This window comes from Mus caroli, chromosome 5 (genome assembly GCF_900094665.2).
Source record: "Mus caroli chromosome 5, CAROLI_EIJ_v1.1, whole genome shotgun sequence".
Classification (NCBI taxonomy): domain Eukaryota; kingdom Metazoa; phylum Chordata; class Mammalia; order Rodentia; family Muridae; genus Mus; species Mus caroli.
This window is the reverse complement of record NC_034574.1, coordinates 84,538,521-84,558,719: the sequence shown is the minus strand read 5'-3', so window position 1 is coordinate 84,558,719 and position 20,199 is coordinate 84,538,521. Positions and strand designations below refer to the sequence as shown.

Here is a 20,199-nt window from a genome sequence, read left to right as displayed (position 1 = left end):
GTGCTGAGGTAACAGGTGTGGTCTTCCACACCCAGCTTTTTGGTGGGCACTGGGGAATCAAACCAAGGTTCTTATGCTTGCATAGCAAGCAGCTTAGTGTCTGAACCATCCTCCTAAAAGATCCTTCTCCTTTCTTATTTTTTTTTAAATTAATGGAGAGATACTTTTCTATCTTTGATTTTCCCTTTTAAGTAGGCAATAGGACTCCCCAACAATGGGCAAAGAGACACTTTGTTGGTAGTGGTCGTCTTATATCATCCAGGCACAGAGCAGATGTCAGTCCTCTGTTCTCCTAGCTTGATGCCTGACTTGGTTGCCAAAGTTGTTTTATGTCTAGGACTCATAAAAATCAAATCAAACCAAACTAAACCAAACCAAACTAAACCAAACCAAATTCAGGCAGCACAGCACAGAAGGAGGAAGAGAGACAAAGACCTGTGGACTGCCATGCCACCCTCAGACCTGCCTTCCATTGCATGGCACAGGATGCAGGCCACAGACACCTGCTTGATAACACTCCATACAGCAGGGATGGAGGATGCTGTCCAGGTGCCCACCAGTCACTTGGACAGCCTGCAGCTGGAGCTGCCACAGTCTGTGACTATGTGGTGCTCAGATGGGAGAGAAAGAATAGTAGAGCAGCTTGAGCATTAAGAAGAAAGACAGAACTGGAGACTCTAGGGTGGAGAGGAGGAGCCTGTTGTGATTTGACAGCCCTGCCATCTGGGGCCATGGTGAAGTCCTAGCCTGAGATGCTGCTGAGGGCCATGTGTGAGTCTGTGGCGACATAGTGGCAGGGGTTGGTGTCGATGTCTGCAGCTTATATTACCACTAGAGAACATGTGGATATCCCTAGTCAGGGCAGCTGCCAGGAACAACATCGATGTCCAGGGGATTTACAGAGCAGACTCTTCCCTTTCCTGGATGTGCCACTCTGGAGAGCTGGCCTTATCTCTCTCTGCTGGCAGCACTCAGGAGAGTAGGCCCTGTACCTCTCCTGGACAGCACAGTAGTGCTGGCCCTGGTTGAGGTTTCCTGGTGAGCCAGCCTTAAGGATGAGAGGGAGGGTGGGCCTGCCCCATCACTCATCTGCTAGGAGGTAGCATGGGTATGGGGACGATGACCTTCCCCACTCCCCCTTGCCACCTGCAGGGAAGAGCTAGCCTTGTCCTCTCACTGGCTACAGCACTAGGGAGAGCAGGGCTCTGCATGTTACTTGGGCAGTATAGTGGAGCTGGCCCTGATGGCAAAGGCATTCTTGAGCCAGCCCCAAGGATGAGAGATCAGGAGAGCAGACCCTGCCTCATGTTGATGGCAGTATTGGATGGCCTAGCCAGAGCAGTGTGGGAGAGTTTGCCCTGGTGGTGCAGATAAGGGAGAGCAGGTGGACTGACCAGCTCTGCTACCACACAGACCCAGATCCAGGGCTCTGAGATGGACCACCCCCAATTCTGTGAAAGGTTGGGACATGTAAAAGGGCCAGCCCTACTGACCCAAAGCTGCAGAATCTCCATGACACAGGAAAACAACAAGATACCTGGGAGGAGTCCCATTGAAGATCCAATATTGATGGTGTCATAGAAGCCAGAGACCTTGAACCAGACCAGTGACTCATTGCAATGAATATTTGCAAGTGACGATGTGTGGACAGAAGAATATGCTGAGGGACACACTGTGACATACTAAAGCTTTCACAATGGGATGGATTCTACACTTTGTTGTTGTTGTTGTTGTGTTTTGTTTTGGGAGGGAAGGTTGAAAGGGCAGAGAGCAAATATGAGGGGAAGGGGAGATGAGCTGGACTAGAGTATATGATGTGAAACTCACAAAGAATCAATAAAACATTTAAACAAGACAAACAAGCAGGCATTGTGCTGTGACAGTGGTGGTATAGTTTGTATCTTGATAATCTTTGTCTTGCCCTCTACTTCTTTTCTACCAAAAAGTGGGTAGTTTCTTTTGCTGTGTGCTCCAAGCAAGATATGCTTCCACAGACACCTATGGATTTGAATTTCTGGAGCCATGAGCCAACACCAATCTATCTTTTGTTTAAGTTTTCCCAGGCCTTTTGTCATGGTTATTGAAACTATGCAACACCAGGTCATGACAAAAATGGCTGGATCAGCTGTTTCCACATCAGTAGTCATGGGAATCTGACATTAAAAGCTGCAGGCATCCACAGTCAGAATTTCTTTAACTTAAAGGGGAAATGTTATCCAATTTACTCTAGTGAATAAATTCCCCCAACCAAAGTCTGTTCTGACTCAACTGGGTATCACTGCCTTGTGAAACTGTGTCCCTGTTGGGAACAAAAAAGGGGGGCCCAGGGGAAGGCCTTGGAGAAGTGAGGGGGGAGGGAAAGATATGGCCCATGTCTGGCCAGAGCTCCTGTGCTCTGGGCAGGTGGATGCAGGTATGGGGGGGCTGCTGGACACTTTCTACTCAGCCCCGGGTGGGCATCTGACCCACTGGACGAGGGGGGGAGAAGGGGCAGCCCCAGACTTGGGGGCCCCAGGGCCACACACTGTAGCCCTGGGGGTATGGGAGAGAGGGAGAGAGAAGAGGTTCCCAACACTGACCAGAGTGCGCAGCAGATCTTGATGGAGCAAAGACTCTCTATGGTTTAAGAGCTTTGTTATAGAAATGCAGGGAGAAAGAGAGAGAGAGAGAGAGAGAGAGAGAGAGAGAGAGAGAGAGAGAGAGAGATAGAGAGAGAGAGTGTAAGAGAGGAGAGGAGAACACAAAGAGAAAGGGAAGAGGAGAAAGGAGTGAGAGAAGTGAGAGGTAAGGGAACAAAGGAGTGAGAGGTAGGAGTGTAAGAGAGCGAGGTGGGGCCTAACAGCCCCTTTTATGGACTTTACTGTTGCTAGGTAACTGGGGAGGAGTTTAGCCTGAAGGTCAGAAGCTTGGGTGACTACTGACCATGCTTCTCTTGTGGGGGCTGTAGGGGGCGGTAACTTAGGCAGGAGCCAGAGTTCCAGGAGCATGAGGGAATGCCTACTGTGTTATGAAGGTGAATTATGACCACTGGGGTTCAGACCTCAGCTCAACTGGAGACCAGCCTGCAATTCCTCACATGTCCCCAGACTCTTTCCTTTCTTTTTTGCCTTATTTCAGGTTAAGCTTTCAAAAGAGGCCATCCCTCTCAATTGACTGTATTAACTATGTCTTTGTGACTTTGGTGTTTTAAAAATGATTTTTGTAAACAACAATGTGATAAGGAGATCTTGGCGATACCTGAATCTTCTGGAAGCTCAGTAGGAACTATGACATTGGAGATAATATAAAATCTATACACTTTTCCTTAGTATCTATAGTCCCAGAAGCAGACTTCTGATTCTCAACCAGGAAGAAGATTAGACAACATAAACTAAGATGAGAAAGGTTTACAGGAGAATACAGAAACAAGATGGAAGATTCCGTGTTTGGAGGATCTTCATTACATTGTGACTCCAACTCAGGAAGACTATCACTATGTCACTCTTATACCAGGAGAAAATATGACACGATGATGTTGCTGTAAAAATAATCTTACTTTTATACTGTCTGCCTAGGAAAGGGGTGGGAATGCCTGGCTGTGGTGAATGGGGCAGAGGAACCCCGAGTGAGTGAATGTGAAGTCCTCATCAAATGTGTGCTTTGATATGAGCACAGCCTGTTGAGGACTCCAAGACCAATCATTCCATGGGAGATTGACAAAATTTATCCAAAGGATCATGCTTGGAAGGATTGGGGAGTTTTCTTCTGGAGTCTGAGTGTTTATGAACTATTGACCATTGTGTGAAATGACTAGCAACTGGGGCTTCCTCCTCCAGGATGCTCACAGTCTGAGACTGTTCACCTTCAGACATCCACTAAGAGGAGCTAACCCCTTCCCTTGTGCTTCATCCAATAAACAGGTTCCAGGTTGTGACAGCAGTGTTAGAGAAACTCACCTGGTCCTAGAGCCACCATATATGTGTCTATGTGTCTGTATTTTCTTCATTCTCTCATGGATCTTAGCCAGGGTTCCTGGCCCTGCCTCATGTGTTGTGGCAGTGCATGCAGTTGGAGGACCAGACAAGTGTACTTGCATTGCCATAAGCTTAGCATAATCATTCCTCAGCTCCATTCCATGTCTATTGAGGCAGCAGCACTGAGCTCATGGCTGTGCATTTTTAAATACATGACCCAGAGAGATCCCAAGCACAATAAGATATGAGAGTTGAGGCCATGCACTCTTCTTCCACCCATCCTCCCAATTTGTGGTGGTATAATTGGTGAGAAGTGAAGTATTGCTGAAACATCCAGGGTACACACAGTTGATCAACACTGATGCTTGTTTTTCAGTGTGTTTTCACTGAACAGGCTAAAGGGCAAAATGGAGCGGTGGTTGAACATCCCCAAGGGCATGACCTCATCTGACATTGACTGAAAAATTGCCAGTTTCAGAAATTTATTAGGCTCATGAATATGGAAAGGTAAGTATAAATAAGATAGGATGAAGGATTTGATTAAAAAAATCAATATCAGCCCTGAGTCTGTGATACATAGAAAAGGTAATTATAGTCATAATTACATGATCAAATTCAGCTATAGTCTTCATTAAAGCTGAACCCTGATGAACACTGGTTTCAGTATAAGTTTTTTTTTGTATATATGCCTTTAATCTTAGCATTCAGGAGGCAAAGGTGCAGTTCTCGTGTTGAGAAGGCATGCCACAGTCTGCATGCATATTTCTAAGACACAAAATATTGTCAGTATGTAAGCATTATTATTTTTAATTGAAGATAGTTATCATTATACAATATATTCCAATCATGGTTTCCCCTCCCTTATCTCCTCCCACATCCCACTATCACTTTCCACCCTTCCAATACTATGCCTTCTCCCTATTCAGAAAATAGACAAATAAAAAGGCAAAAAACAAACAAAGAGAAACCAAGAAAGAGCAGGAGTGCAATTGTAGGTAGAGACAAACACATAGAAATGCAAAGTTGGAAGCCATAGTATACAAGCCAAACACCAATAAGGCTAAAATAAAAAAAAAAAGTCCAAAAAAAGCAATATGACTAAAAACAAAATAAAACAACAACAACAACAACAAACTCCAAAAATACTTTGAGTTGTGTCTTAGTTAGGATTTTATTGCTGTGACGAGATACCATGACCAAGGCAACTCTTATAAAGGCAAAAAGATAAAGGCGAGTGCTCACAGGAGATTATTGAGAGTTTGCTGAAATCATTGTAAGTTGCTAGTAATTTCAATGCTAACAGTGACTGCTTGTGGTCCTGTCTACAGATAAAGCAGAGAGAAGTCTAGCTGAAGGATTAATGGTTGGGTATGCCTTCACCCCACCAATCATATTGTGGAAGGATGTCTGCTGTTCTCATGTCAATTGTGCACATCAGGAAGAATGAATTACATCCAAGAGATTCCCCTGGATGGCTAAGGGGCTCCTTTAAAGAGAAGACACTGGAGATATAGCCAGTTCCGTGTATGTTGATGATGAGATAGAATAGAAAGATATACCTTTTCTAGTGTAAGGGAACTTCAAGGTAATCACCCTTACAATGGAAGGTTTCTGAAAAATCAGTTAATATTCCCAAACAGAAGGAAAGCTGGTTTGAAGGTTTATAAGGCTCTGGAAAGTCAGATTATCATACGACCAATCAATTTCCTTCCTCTCCACACTGCATCCCTGCCTTCCCAAACAGCAGCTGACTGTAGGGAAAGAAAACAATGAGGAAAAGCGACAAAGCTGACACCTTCTACCTTGTCCTTTAAGTGGGATCTGGCCAGGGAAAGGGAGGTCTCTTCTGTAAGTGAGGACTGAGCATTCTGTTTCTGAATTGATGCTACATTACAACTCTAGAGAATCATCAGATCTGGCTACAATGATATCTAGCACACCTCAGATGCCTAGGTCATACGAAAAATAAGAACGAGTCTACTCTGAAGTCAAAACTGTGGAATCTAAAAGTCTTTCAAAGACTTTGGAAGGAAGTGGTTTCATAGCAGCGGACCCAGCTCTCTGTCATTCTTCTAGAGATGACATATCTCCCTAGAAGAATGGGCTTGTTCCCTGTGGATGTCAAGTATAGATAAGTCCTAGCCTGTTTTTCCAATTAACCATATTATGGAGGGGCATTCAGTGTAGCAAAGGAGAAGGATATTGAGTTATATAATTTCTCTCTATGAATATTTGTCATAAGAGACAAAGCCACACTATCCATCTATATTCAGGAAGTGCTAACCGAGGGCATACACATGCTGAAGAGACAAAGAGAGGCGATGAGAATGAAATGGTATCAGTTCGTGTTCTCCAGAGAAATAGCCAATAAGAAGACAGGCACGTACATGTATATGGAGAGGCACAGAGCAGGAGAGAAAATGGATATAAGGAATTTGCTCATGTGATTATAGAGGCCGAGAAGCCCCCATCCTTCCATCTGTTAACTGGAGATCTAGGAGAGCTAAGTCACAATGTCTGAAAGCCTGAGAACTAAGAGACTTGGTGCTGCACCTTTAAGTTCATGTTCCAGCTCAAAGGTTGGTAGATAGCAAATCCCTTTGCTTGATTTTTTAAAATATGAATTTTCAAGATTTTATTTATTTGCTTGGGGTGTGTGCGTGCATGTGTGCGTGCGTGCGTGTGTGTGTGTGTGTGTGTGTGTGTGTTGGGAAGAATCTCTCAACATAACCCCATAGCCTTGAATTTGTGGCAGTCTTCCTGTTTTAGTTTTCAGATGGCTGGGTTTACAGGCATGAACTGCCATGCCCTGCTGTTACCTGAATTTTAGAAAGTGCTCAGTTCCAGGAGTTGACTGACTACTACTGACAAAGGCATCGAGGCTGCCCACTAAAGCCTGGAAGGCAGTCTCCAGTCTCCACAACTATCTCTTCGCTTGCTTTTTGACCTGTTCAGGCCTCCAATATATTTGGGTTGGCTGAGGCCCATATGTATTGGGGACAATATTCTACCAGTTCAAGTGCTGTGCTAATCTACAAATGTCTCATAGTTACACTCAGAATAATATCTAACTGAATATCTGGGCACACTAAGGCCCTGTTGAATTGACATGAACATTTAAACATCATTTACATTAAGGGAAAATTATTTAAGAGAGATAATTGCCTAAATAAAGAGCAACAGGGGATTACAGTCTCCTGAGAGTCTCCCCATAAGCCTTTCTTAGTTGTGATTGGTCAAATTCTCCCCATGTGGCATCCTCTGTCATTCTCATCATGGACAGCATGCTTATCCCTGCACTGTATCCCCTTCTGCATCTTATTTGGACAGTGAACCATTTCAGCAAAACATCTTTATATGGCTCTCTGCATCAGTGAAACTGCAGTTTTGAAACTATGCACTGCGTGTAGAAAGAAGTGATTGTCAACTTGTCAGAAGCAGAGAGTGCCACAGGCGCAAATGAATCTACCTGGATCATTTGGTATGAATGGAAAGTTGTCTGGGTTCAAATCAGGGCTCAGGTTAGTTAAGAAAAAGTAATACAGCCAGTGTGTAGTAGCAGTTCAGTTCAGTTCCTCTCTCTCTCTCTCTCTCTCTCTCTCTCTCTCTCTCTCTCTCTTTCCTCTCATGGTTGATGTCCTTCTATTTATGATCATTACAAAAGCTCTGACTTATTTTTCTGCTCTCCAATTTCGTAGTACATTCTGAGAACAGAGACTGGTCTCACTATTTGCCTAGAGCCTTGAACTATGTCCCAGTGCATAGTGGACACTCCTCTCTAGATTGGATTTGTGCATAAAGAAGGGGCTCCAAAAGAGAGGGCTGAGGACTCTGATCTCTGCAGGTTGCACACATGCATTTTGCTGGAAGAATCAGGAGAGTGGAGGCGAAGAACCCAGGGTGTGTCATGATCTTGCCAGTGAAATACACTGAGATATACCTTGACCCTGTTTCAGAAAATCTTCCATCAGTACTTCAGGCTCTTTATGATTTTTGTTTCTTGCTATATAATTTGAAATCTCACTGACCTTCAGGCACAGAAGCCTGGTAATGAATTCAACTCATCTTTGAACAGATGGTGATAAAAGAAATCCTGCACGTTGGGAAAGAAGGGCATTAACTGGGCAATTAACCTTAGTCCGCATGTTATGTGACCCTGGCCCAAGAACAGAAAATGCCTGAATCAAGAAGAGGGTTTATGATCAGTGGGAAGTGGGCAGAATCTCAAAAGCCACAGCAAAGATCAGGGACATTAAAAAGGCTAAAGGGGCGGGTACTGATGGATAGACCCACAATGAGGAAGTGACCCGGGCAGAACCCTGCAGGGGCAGGCAGGGCGGAGAAAGAAATGTCCTTTACCCTTTCAATTGTTTTTCATTTTTATTCTTTCCATTTTTATTTTCTCCTCCTCCTTCCTTCTTTCCTCTTCTGGTGCTTTTGCCCATTCCTTTCCCTTTCTCCCATTGGTCTTTTCCAGTTTCAACATTTTGTTTGTGATCCATCATGCTCAGACATGTGATCACCTCTCCCTGGACTTCTTCCCATACCTCTGGCTAAGAAAGCATCCCTGGGGTGGCGACAGTTCAGGAGAGATGCTCCCTTCACACTCCCATTTCCACCAGCAAGTGTGAAAATAGAGTCACCGATCCTTCCTCAACTCTTCACCATGGTTTTGACCTTGTCATGACCAGTTATTTTCTGGCTCATCTCCATTAATCTTGGGGGCCTCAGCACCAGCCCTGAGTTCATATCACACCACCAAAGTCTTTGACCTGGAAGAGCTTTAACTTCCTAAGCCTCCTGCTTCCACTGGGCAGCACTGGTACCCGGAGAATCCTGTGTCCCTTGTCTACTCCATCCTGTGAGTATCATATCATATCATATCATCCTGTGAGTATTATATCATATCATCCTGTGAGTATCATATCATATCATCCTGTGAGTATCATATAATATCATCCTGTGAGTATTATATCATATCATCCTGTGAGTATCATATCATATCATCCTGTGAGTATCATATCATATCATCTGTGAGTATCATATCATATCATCCTGTGAGTATCATATCATATCATCCTGTGAGTATTATATCATATCATCCTGTGAGTATCATATCATATCATCCTGTGAGTATTATATCATATCATCCTGTATCATATCATATCATCCTGTGAGTATTATATCATATCATCCTGTGAGTATTATATCATATCATCCTGTGAGTATCATATCATATCTACAGATACACAGAGTATCAATGATCTGTTCGATGCATTTTGCATTGTTCACAATGCTGATGATATAAATAGGTTCTCGGCCCTCATGTCCATAACATGACTAAGAGAGAGAGAAACCACAGGAACAAATGAAATCAATATAGCCACTCTCTTGATACATTAGAGCCGGGCATCATCAGGATGCAGGACTAAAGGAAAGCCACAGGCTACATCCTCAGAGATTTTCTATGTTGGGAATGCACTCATCCATGCATCCAGTTCTCCTTTTGTAGAATAAATGATATCATAAAGGATATATGAATCTTAGACATGTGGTGTGCCATCCATTCTTCCAGGAGCCAGGGATATATTGACAAACAATAGATAAACTTCTTTATTCTTTTTTTTTTTTTTGAGGCAGGGTTTCTCTGTGTAGCCCTGGCTGTCCTGGAATGCACTTTGTAGACCAGGCTGGCCTCAAACTCAGAAATCCACCTGCCTCTGCCTCCCAAGTGCTAGGATTAAAGGCATGCACCACCACCGTCCGGCTAAACTTCTCTACTCTTGCAAGCTCATTTATAAATAGATTACATACTACAAAAGAAGACTATGAAAAGTGTGGACAAATAAAAAGCTAAAAGAGAATAGTAATGTTGAGGCAAAGGAAGTAATGTAGTGCCAACGAGGCTAAGCAGAGGACAAAGGGAAGGAGGATGGATATAGCAAGGGGATAGAAAAGGATCTCACAGAAAGAAGGGATGCTTGACTCAGAGGTCTACTATGGAAGCAGGCCTGGAGGGTATGGCTCAGAGGTCCTACTGTGGGAGCAGGCCTGGGGGGTATGGCTGAAGTGCAGCAAAGCCTTGGAAATGAGGTTGAGATGAGGTCGGGGAAAGGGAATACACACACACACACACACACACACACACACACACAGAGAGAGAGAGAGAGAGAGAGAGAGAGAGAGAGAATATAAGAATAATGAGGAGGGAGGAGAAGGTAGAGAAGAATGGAGGGGGAAACAAAGGAGTGACAAGTTCTAATTTAAAACAAAACAACCACTGAGCTATTCTGAGTTGGCATTGGTCTGGAGGGGCAGGAAAAGAAGTTGGGAATCCCATCAGGAGCCAATTGCAATAATCCAGGCAAGAGATAATGATGACTTGGATCAAACTGGTATAGACTAAAAAGATGTGAATCTGGATGTATCTGCATGTCTACTGTAGGATGATCCAGGCACCTTGGTCCATCCTGGAGGATAAATTCTTATGTGAAGTTAGCATTTCTTAAGTGCTTTCTAAGTGCTGGTCTCTTGTTTAAACACATTCTGTGCATTCACACATTTTCCTTCTGGAGCCACCACAGTCACGATTCTCCACTTTGCATGGTAAGGGACTGAAGCAAAAAGGTGATACTAGATTATCAGAGTGGGCATTGCCAGCGGAGATGCTCAGACCTAGGCTGATGTGGTGGCATTGAGCACGGAGGAGGAAATCAGGCTGAGAAGAGGAGGATGGGTAGAGGGGACTCCTTCCATCTTTGGTTGCCTTACAGTTTTCTTTCTGAGAAGTGCATCTCATAAACTTTGCTAAGCTGGCGTATGCAGCGGGTTTCTATTCCTGGATACGAGCATATTTGAAGACACTTCCTATGTAAAGACAGGGGAGATGCTCATTGCTGACGCATACCATTTTGATTCATAACAGAGAGTATTTCAGATATTAATAAGGAGCTGACTGAGAATAAGAGCATCATGGAAGTATATAAACCAAGAGAGGTAAGGGGAGAATTTTTACAATAATCTTTAAAGTCTTTTAATACTGTCTCTAAAGGAGGGAATAGCTGCTCTCTCATTCCTTAGATGACAGGAAATGGCAATGTGTAAGTCTAGATTGGCACACAGGAATTTATTAATGAAATATCAATATTTTAGTATGCTAGGTTATTGATTGGATTCAGCCATAAAACATTTTTTTTGCATCATCCTGGTGGCCTAAGTTCAATCCCAAGGACTGACTTGACAAGGAGAGAGCCTACTCCTGAAAGTTGTCCTCTGACCTACATACATATGCCATATCATGTGAGCACCCACATGCAGACACATAAACTTGTGCAGACAATGTGGGAATATTTGAAGGTCATCTATTCATTCTAGAAAATCTGCTGGCTTGTTCATTTCAATGGTTTGTCATAAGAGAGGGATACAACACCTAAAAATTATTAAGTCTTATAAATGTTATTTGTTATCATGGCTGCAAGTCTCCTTCAGTAATAGCTTTGCGGCCTAGATGAGATTTCAGTCTCAAGAGTCATCTTCCTAGGCACCGATTCTAGTTTAAAGGAACCCCGCTCCAAGCTCCTTTTTCTGTGAATAGTTGCTCGATGTAAATGCTACCTGATGTTTATATCATTATACCAAATAGTTCTGTGCCTTTAGGCACCCACCTAAGCATATATTCTAGATAATCTACAAATTTGTTTGTGCTGTGTGAAAATTTAACAATTTACATTAAAATAACAAAGACAGAAAGAGATAGACAGACAGACAGACAGACACACACACAGAGAGAGAGAGAGAGAGAGAGAGAGAGAGAGAGAGAAAGGGGGTTGACAGTGATGTTGAAGGTGACAGTGGCTTTCCTTTGTTGATAGGTCCCAGAGTACAGAACTTATGAGATCATATCATTCATTTGAGAGCAATGGTGCAAGAAATATAATAAATGCATTTAGAATTTGTTTTTGCTTTCTATGGGAAAAAATGAGTGTATAAATATTACGGGCCATGAACCCAAAGTACTATAGTTAGCTACAATCTGAGTGTGACTGGAATGTGGGGAGATTCTCAGCTGTTTGTGTGTTAATTAATTCATTTAAATTATATTTTAATGTGTAATATTAGAGCAGATGGATGGTTTGGTTTTTGCTTCTTTTTGTTTTGTCTTGTTTTGAAACCATCTGGTCACTTCAAAACTGTACTGAAGAAAAACAAATCTTGCTATGTTGTATTAGCCTTTGGTTGAGAAAAGGCTGTTTGGGGTCACGGATTCTTTGAATGTTGGGATCTCTTGGATAGGGAGATGAAATGATTTGAATTTCCTTTGCAGTATACATTATTTACATATATCCAGTACCAAGAACTTACTGTGTTCCTCAGAAATGTATCCTGTTATTAGCATATCAGAGCATTCCCCCTTTTTAACAGTGAATCCAAAATTCACCTGGCTCTAACCCTTAGGTACTCACTGCAGCATTTGGGACTGACAGTTATCAATATTATCCATTTTCCATGTGGTAGATCTTCAAGTATTTGAGAACATCTATCATGCCAGCCACCTTATTCCTCCTTTCTTGCCCATGTCTCCTCTATTGAAAGCTAGATACCTAAAGGGTGTTTCAGGGAGAAGTCTCTCAGGCCTGATTAGCAATGTATCATTTACAAGATATCTGTTCTTCTCTTTGTAGATCATTAAAAATCAACCTCCTCCACTGCAGTCCCTTGATGCTGATTTCAGTAGACCTATCAGCCTGAGCGTCTCTTGGTCCCCGGTGGCTTGGTACACAATCAGGATGAAATGCCAGCCCTCCAATTCATCAAAGTCATGGAGAAGTCTCAAGACCACACTGATCTTGGGTTTCCAAGTCTTTTCAGGTGCTTTCCCCGCCCACTTTGTTTTCCTCGGTGGAAAAATTGACATATCAATAAAATAAAAAGTCTGACCTCATCCCACCCCTTGCCCCACTGCTCCTCAGTCTGTTTCTGGAAAAGTCATTGGATTGGAAGGATACTAGGAGAGATTAGAACTTGAATGTAGCATAGCTCTGTAACCTCCTGCGCATTGTTGAGCTCCTCTGTCCTGGTTGTCTCCAGTGTGAGTGTGAACTGAGTTTTACAAGAGAACAGTGTTCACAATAGACTGGGTGTGGGTTTCAAAAGTTGCTGGATAGAAAGTGGAAGAGAGTGACTCCGGGTCCATGTTAGCATCAGCAGATACCCAGCTCTTATTTTCACAGTGTAATGAGAGTTTTATGACTGTGGCTTGAATCAATGTAACGACTCATGTTTTATTACATTCTTGGTCCCCTCGAAAGTGCTACTGGGGAATACTAGAGGCTCGGAGGCAGAGGCTAGAGGGAGGTCGTTGGATCACTGGGGGCATGTCCTTGAGGGGATTGAAGTCACTTGGCCTTGTCCATTTTCTCTGTTTCTTGCCTTATGAGTGAGTGGTTTCTCAATGTGTCCTCTCCATGCCAAGCTACCTTTCCCACAGGCCCTAAGCCATAGGGCCATTTGATCGTGGAACGGAATCTCTATAGCTATGAGTTAACATAAAACTTTTTTCTTTATAAGCAAATTGCCTCCAATGTTTCATTATAGCGATTAAAGTTAATATACTCAGGAATCTTTAACTGAAGAATTTTCCCCCAGCTCACAAAAGTGGCCTATGGGGTAGTTAAGATGAATAAAACCCACTATTTCCAGAATAAATATAGGTGTACTTTGACAAAAGATACTACAGGTAGAATGTTCTCAGTTTTCAAGTGACACCAGCACTTTCTAACTAACATAAGCCAGAATCCAAGGTATTTAATGAGTGTGTATTTGAGGAATTGGAACACAGGGACATGCATAGAAATAACATCTTGGCTCACCTGACGACATTGCAATGACTGTACATGGGTTGGGAGGATACTACTCCTCTGAGCATTTGCTCGCAAGATGACTCCCTAACTCATTCTACTCCAGTTTCCATCCCCATTTTTATGTAAAATTCATTTTCTTGGCCCAGGAGTCTCAAAGTGTACACATTTCACCCTTCTCTGACAAGTTGCTACCTCTACTCTCCATGGCAGTGCCTGGTATGGTTGTGTTGGATCTAGGGGTAGTTTTATTTTGACTGTCACTACACACTGATATTTAGATACTATGGGCCAGGCACCATGATACATCATGCCTTAGGAATCTCCCACTTAAATTTTATAAGAACACTCTAATTTTCTACTTGAAAATGTAGGCATTTGGGTTAGAAGAGCCAAGTAACTCATCCAAGGTCATGCAACTCATTAGAAACAGCCTTAAGATGTGAAACAGGCCTGTGTCCTCACTCAGTATATTTTAAAAAGCTTCTCTATGCTTGCTTTAAAACTTGCTTTCATAGCTATGACTTTAGCATATATATGATGGTACAGCCTAAAACCTCCTCCTGATAATTTGTGAGCGCCCATCTCGCCAGCAAGAACGACGCCACAATAGGATCCTTCTGCAACACGTTTATTGGGCTGCACATTGACTGTGTAGGCGAAAGACCCCGAGCCCTGGGCCTCTCACTCTTATATACTATCAGTTCCCATCCACTCACAGCAGGCCACATCACCTCACCAGGTACACAGCTTCAGCTAATCAGGGCAGCAGGGGCATATCTCCACCAAAATGGCTTTGCCAGTAACCTGGTACACCTGCGCAGCTCTCACGATGTTTGTGGCTTATATTCAGATGTATGAGGAAGTCAGGTGCAAGTCATAAGACTTAGCTGCAGTCCCTGGTGCCTTTGGGACTGCCACCACACCCGCTCCCCACAATAATTTTTATCATGGTACTTATTATAATTCTCAAGGATGCATTGCTAGCTGCTCATGTTAATCTACAGGGTTGTATTTGTTCCCTTTTTGTACTATATGATAGGATGTCAGACAGCAGCATTTCAAAGAAGGCTCATGATTCAAGGGTAAAATACAGTCCATTACGGGGAAGGCATGGTGGCTGAAGTGGTTCAGTCTGTGGTAATGGGAGCTTTGGGCAGCTGGTCACACTGTTGACAAACAGAAAATAGGGAGCTTGGGCTCAAAGTAAGGCAACCTTTGCTCCCAGCACCATAGTCTATGTCACCCATTAGAGTCTATGTCAAAAGATTCCACAGCCTCCCAATGTGGTCCACATAGGTGGGAACCAAGTGTTCAAACACACAAACCCACAAGGATCATTTCAAATTCAAACCATGACACAGAGGTTCCTTGTACATCTTTTCTTACTTCAACCACAAGGAGGAATTCTGGCATGGCCCAAACACAAACAGAATCCTCAGGTTTGCAACTGGGTCACTTTGGAAAGAGAACCAGAGAACTGCCAGCAAGGCAGTTTTCTGCATAGTCATGTGAAGAATTTTGAACCATCGTAGGTGGAAGATGAGTCACAAGATAAAGGAGATAGACGGGACAGGCCAGTTTTGCCCCCATTTAGTAGACAGAACTCTCTTGTCCTTGGAGTAGGCCTCCTTACCTCCTCTTGAAATCTGTATGTTAAAGTTCATATGACAGAATTAGAATGTGACTCAGAAGAGGCTGGGGAAATGCAGTACCAGGTAAGAGAATGCGCTGTTGCTATAGAGGACACGAGTTCAGTTCGCGGCACCCACACCAGGTGGGTGTCACAATCGCACACAACTTCCTCTAAGAGAGTTGACACCTCCGATTCTGTGAGTGCTGAATTTACGTGCTCACAGTGTGCCCCATGCATATGCCTTTTAAAAGTTAGCAAAGGACCAAGAGGAGAGGCAAGAGGAACACGGGGGGAGCCTCTCCTGTGTTGTTCTGCCCTTGCTCATTGTGCCTTTTCTAGGAATATTTACTGAGTAACCAAATGTTAAACCAATGGCTTTAACAGCTTCATTGGCCAAGAGACCTCTGACCTGGGATTGGCTCTCTTACTCTGATATTTAAATCTTTGAAGTCCATTCCCTTTCTGGAGAGCTAATCTAAAAGCTGGGGGGATATCATGAGCTGTCTAAACTTGAGTTACAAAGTTTTCAGAGCTCTTGCTTCCCAGTAGGTAAGGAATTATCAACTCATTGCTAATAAGTTTTCTTGATTCCAGTGTTAATGTGGCATTAGAATATCCCTAGCTTTTAGAATATCATCTAGCTTTTGTTTTTTTGTTTTTGTTTCAGAATTCCTAACTGCTATGCTGTGCATGCACTCCATTGCTGTGCTTATGGAGGGAGGCTCAAGGACAACTTGTGGGAGTTGGTTCTTTAAGACTTCTGGTGATTGATACTATTCGAGCACACAGGCTTGCCAACAAGTCCCCTTACCACTGAGCCACCCTGCTTGCTCTGGCCTGGTATTTTTTAAGAGCATTAAATACAGTTTAATTATAGTCGGTGTGGCAGCAAAGTATATCACCAATGTAGAAATCCTGCATTCCAGCTCCGGCTGAGAAGAGAAGTGGATCATGGCCTGGAGGCTTCCATAATTAGAATGTATGTCACCGCTGTCCTGAAGGCAGGCTGGCCACGTCACATATTAAAATGTAATCTTCCAAACACTGCCGTTTGGTTCTACTGCTTAGCAGCCCCCAGAGAAGCTTCATCTTCTGTAAGCAAAGTTCGTGTTCCAAGTTACAGAATCCGACAGCCAGGATCACTTATATAATAATCTGCCTTTATGGCAACAAATTAACTTAGCTCAGCCTCAGTTTTATACACCTCCATGATGGGAGGAAATGACACAGGGGCTTTGTAAAGTCAGTAGCTGACATTGTCACTGTTTCATTTGCTTAATTTAATCAGATTTCATCTACAGAGTCCATTGTCCCTCGATTCAGTTCTACACCTGTCCCTCAGTCCAGGATAATGCCACACAGATTCATATTTCAAAGTTCTATAGTTCTTTCTCCTGGAATATGAGACAGGAAGAAAAATTGATTATACGAAAGGTGAAAGTTGACCATAAACAAAATAAAAGAACATATAAGAGTCGGGGTCTCGAGTTCTTCCAAGAATCCACATGCTACTGGCTTGGGTAATGCCACCAGCAGAAGACCATGGCTGTTTCAGGATATGGAGCTGAGTAATGAAGTCCTGAGATCACTGTGGCCGTGACACCTCATGGGCTTTTGAGGCCAGATCCCTTCCCCTTTTCTGTTTCTTGGTCACCGAAACCAAAAAGTGGTATTTATTTTATTTTATTTTATTTTACTTTATTTTATTTTATTTTATTTTATTATTTTATTATCTACCAAACACTCTGGTCACCACGTGTTGCCTCCAGTTTGGAAGCCCTGCAGCCAGTTGATCTTGGACTGGAACCTCCAAAACAAAACTCTTTCCTTTCATCATATTATGTACAACAAATGAACCCAGAAGGTAAACAACACTCAGCTCAGCTCTCCTCACTCCTCCGTTTGCTGAGATCAAGCCCCTTGCCCTGGCTAGCTGGGAAAGCTGTGAGCCTGATGTCCTAGCCAGGAAGTGGTCCTGAGATGCTCTCAGTGGCAGCCTGAGACTGTGTGCTTGTCTTCAAGGGGGTGATGAAGGGCCTTGATGTCTTAACCTGTTAGCTTTCTCAGGTGACAACTTTCAAGTTTACCAAAATAAGTCAAAGGAGATTTCAGCAAACATCATGGGTTACTACTTTTAATGGAAATTGAGGGAGACATATTTCAATTAAAATTAAATTTTGATCAGTGCTTATTAGAGTTTTATTTTTATCCCAATTAAAAGAAATGCTTTGGAATTAGTTATACCTTTTTATCATATATATTATCATGTACACATTAACAGAGAATAAAAGTGACAATCTTCTTAATACTTTCTAGGACTTAAGGACCATCCAGAGACTGCCCCACCTGGGGATCCATCCCATAAACAACCACCAAACCCAGACACTATTGCATATGCCAGCAAGATTTTAATGACAGGACCCTGATATCACTATCTCTTGTGAGGCTATGCCAATGCCTGGCAAATACAGAAGTGGATGCTCACAGTCATCTATTGGATGGAGCACAGAGCCCGCAATGAAGGAGCTAGAGAAAGTACCCAAGGAGCTAAAGGGGTCTGCAACCCTATAGGTGAAACAACAATATGAACTAACCAGTACCCCCCCCCCCAAGAGCTTGTGTCTCTAGTTTCATATGTAGCAGAGGATGGTCTAGTTGGCCATCAATGGGAGGAGAAGCTCTTGGTCTTGCGAAAATTATATGCCCCAGTACAGGGGAATGCCAGGGCCAGGAAGTGGGAGTGGGTGGGTTGGGGAGCAGGGCAGGGGGAGGGTATAGGGGACTTTTGGAGAGGAAACTAGGAAAGGGGATAGCATTTGAAATGTAAATGAAGAAAATATCTAATGAAAAATTAAGTGAACCTTAAAATTTTTCTATAAAACAATAAAGATGTTTCTGTAAGCACAGAGGGAAAAAAATTCCAGCTCTTGTTTTTCCTCATCCCTTCCCATTTTAAACCCTGATGATCCCACTTTTCCACACAAATCCTCCTTTACCTGCTCTCCAGGCATCCATAAGATTACCTTGCCTAGTGCTAGACTTCGGCCTCTGGGGATCTCTCCTCACCTATGGTACTATGGAAATGCATCAACAACTTCATCATAACTCCTGCTTGACAACAGTGGACAACAATGTCAAAGGTGTGAGAGTCTAAGACAATATGTATCTTCCCATTGATAAATTCTAAACCAGCTGTGATTGGTAAGATCAGTACATTTCCAATATTTATGTTCGATGCAAGAAGTTAAAATGACAAACAATCACAATACTTCACACTTATGTATAGTTTTATAGTTTCCAAAGCAATTTATACAAATTATCTGACATGTGTATTACAATTCTGGCCTAGAGCAAACATCATCAAGAACATATTTTTTTCTGGTAGTGTGCTTTGTTTTGTTTTGTTTTTATTTTTAATTTTACAGATATGTCAATGCTATTATCCAGAAGATATGTAGTCACATGCTTTTTATTTCTTCTGCTCATGATGGTAGAGACTATATTTTTACCAAATCCTTTCTCCCCTCTTCCTTGGGCACAACTGTTTAATCTTTCCCACCTCTCATGAATGGCCATATGAGGACTGCATGTGAGCATGTATGACCTACACTGCATTCAAGCTTCTCCCAGAAAACTGTCTTGTGTGGTTGCTGGACCAAGCTGACTCCTGAAACTCACTGTCACAGTTCTACTCCTTGTGAAGCTAAAACTACACAGAATTCCTGAATCCGGTTTAATCATTATAGAGAGACAATATTGTTCCCATACATTGATAATGTGTCATACATTTGCTTAACGTTATAAAAATAACCCTCACCCAAAAGAAAACACAAGTGTCCCACAGAGAACACAAAGGCCTTCAGTGCTATTATTCTATGTACTATCCTGTGATTTAAATTTTATAATATAAAATAAAAATTAAGTAAGTACTAATTAGAGAAAGACAATACATTTCATGATACATGAGATAAGACAAAGGGTTTTGCTTTACACACACACACACACACACACACACACACACACACACAGAGTCACTCACACAGACACCGACACCCAGACACATAGATTCAAAACTAAATAGGGGAAAACATGAGAGTTGCCCTCTTAATTTCCTTAATTTCCTGCATCTGGTCATGGGGTTGGAGCTGGCTGGTCTTTATAACTACCCGATTCCATTGTCCATCCCTTCCTATGTTTGGGTTTAATTCCCAGCAGGCTGGGACATGGTACTAAGTATGTGACTCCATGGCACCACCTTAAATAATTACATGAAGAAGAAATAAACCCATGTTTTTCTCAGCCACTGAATTTTGGCACCTCTTTGTAGCTGCGCCTTGACTAACTTTTACAAACACGCTGGCTGGTTCTGGTTGGAGTTTTTCTTCCATGCTGCTTGTGTTCCCTATGTGACAGCGACTGAGAGAGAGAGGAAGGAGCTTGTGTTCTATCAGAAGCGTGTTCAGCAGCTAGTGAAAGAGAGCCAAGTTGTCTCTGGTTACATCCCAAGTGTGCAATAAGTCAACGGGCACTTGCTTACAAATAAATACTGGAGCAATTGGATAAAATGTATACATCACTGCAAAAATAATTAAAATATGCATAGATATTCTGTCCTCAAACAGGTGAGGCAAATGTCTGCCCCCCTCAAGTGCAGGTTGGACCTAGAGAATTCCCTACAGAATACAACGTTGAGACAACAAGCAGGGGCAGAGCCATTTTGCAATAGAAAACCCAGAAAAGCCGGGTAGTGGTG

The 20,199-nt window shown here is 42.7% G+C and overlaps 1 non-coding gene across 1 annotated transcript; it reads left to right on the top strand.

Annotated features, from left to right (window-relative positions):
• Positions 1-203: 203 nt before the first annotated feature.
• On the top strand, positions 204-346 carry LOC115031192. The gene has a single exon (XR_003836812.1). It is a non-coding gene; the product is annotated as a small nucleolar RNA SNORA48 (small nucleolar RNA).
• Positions 347-20,199: the final 19,853 nt, after the last annotated feature.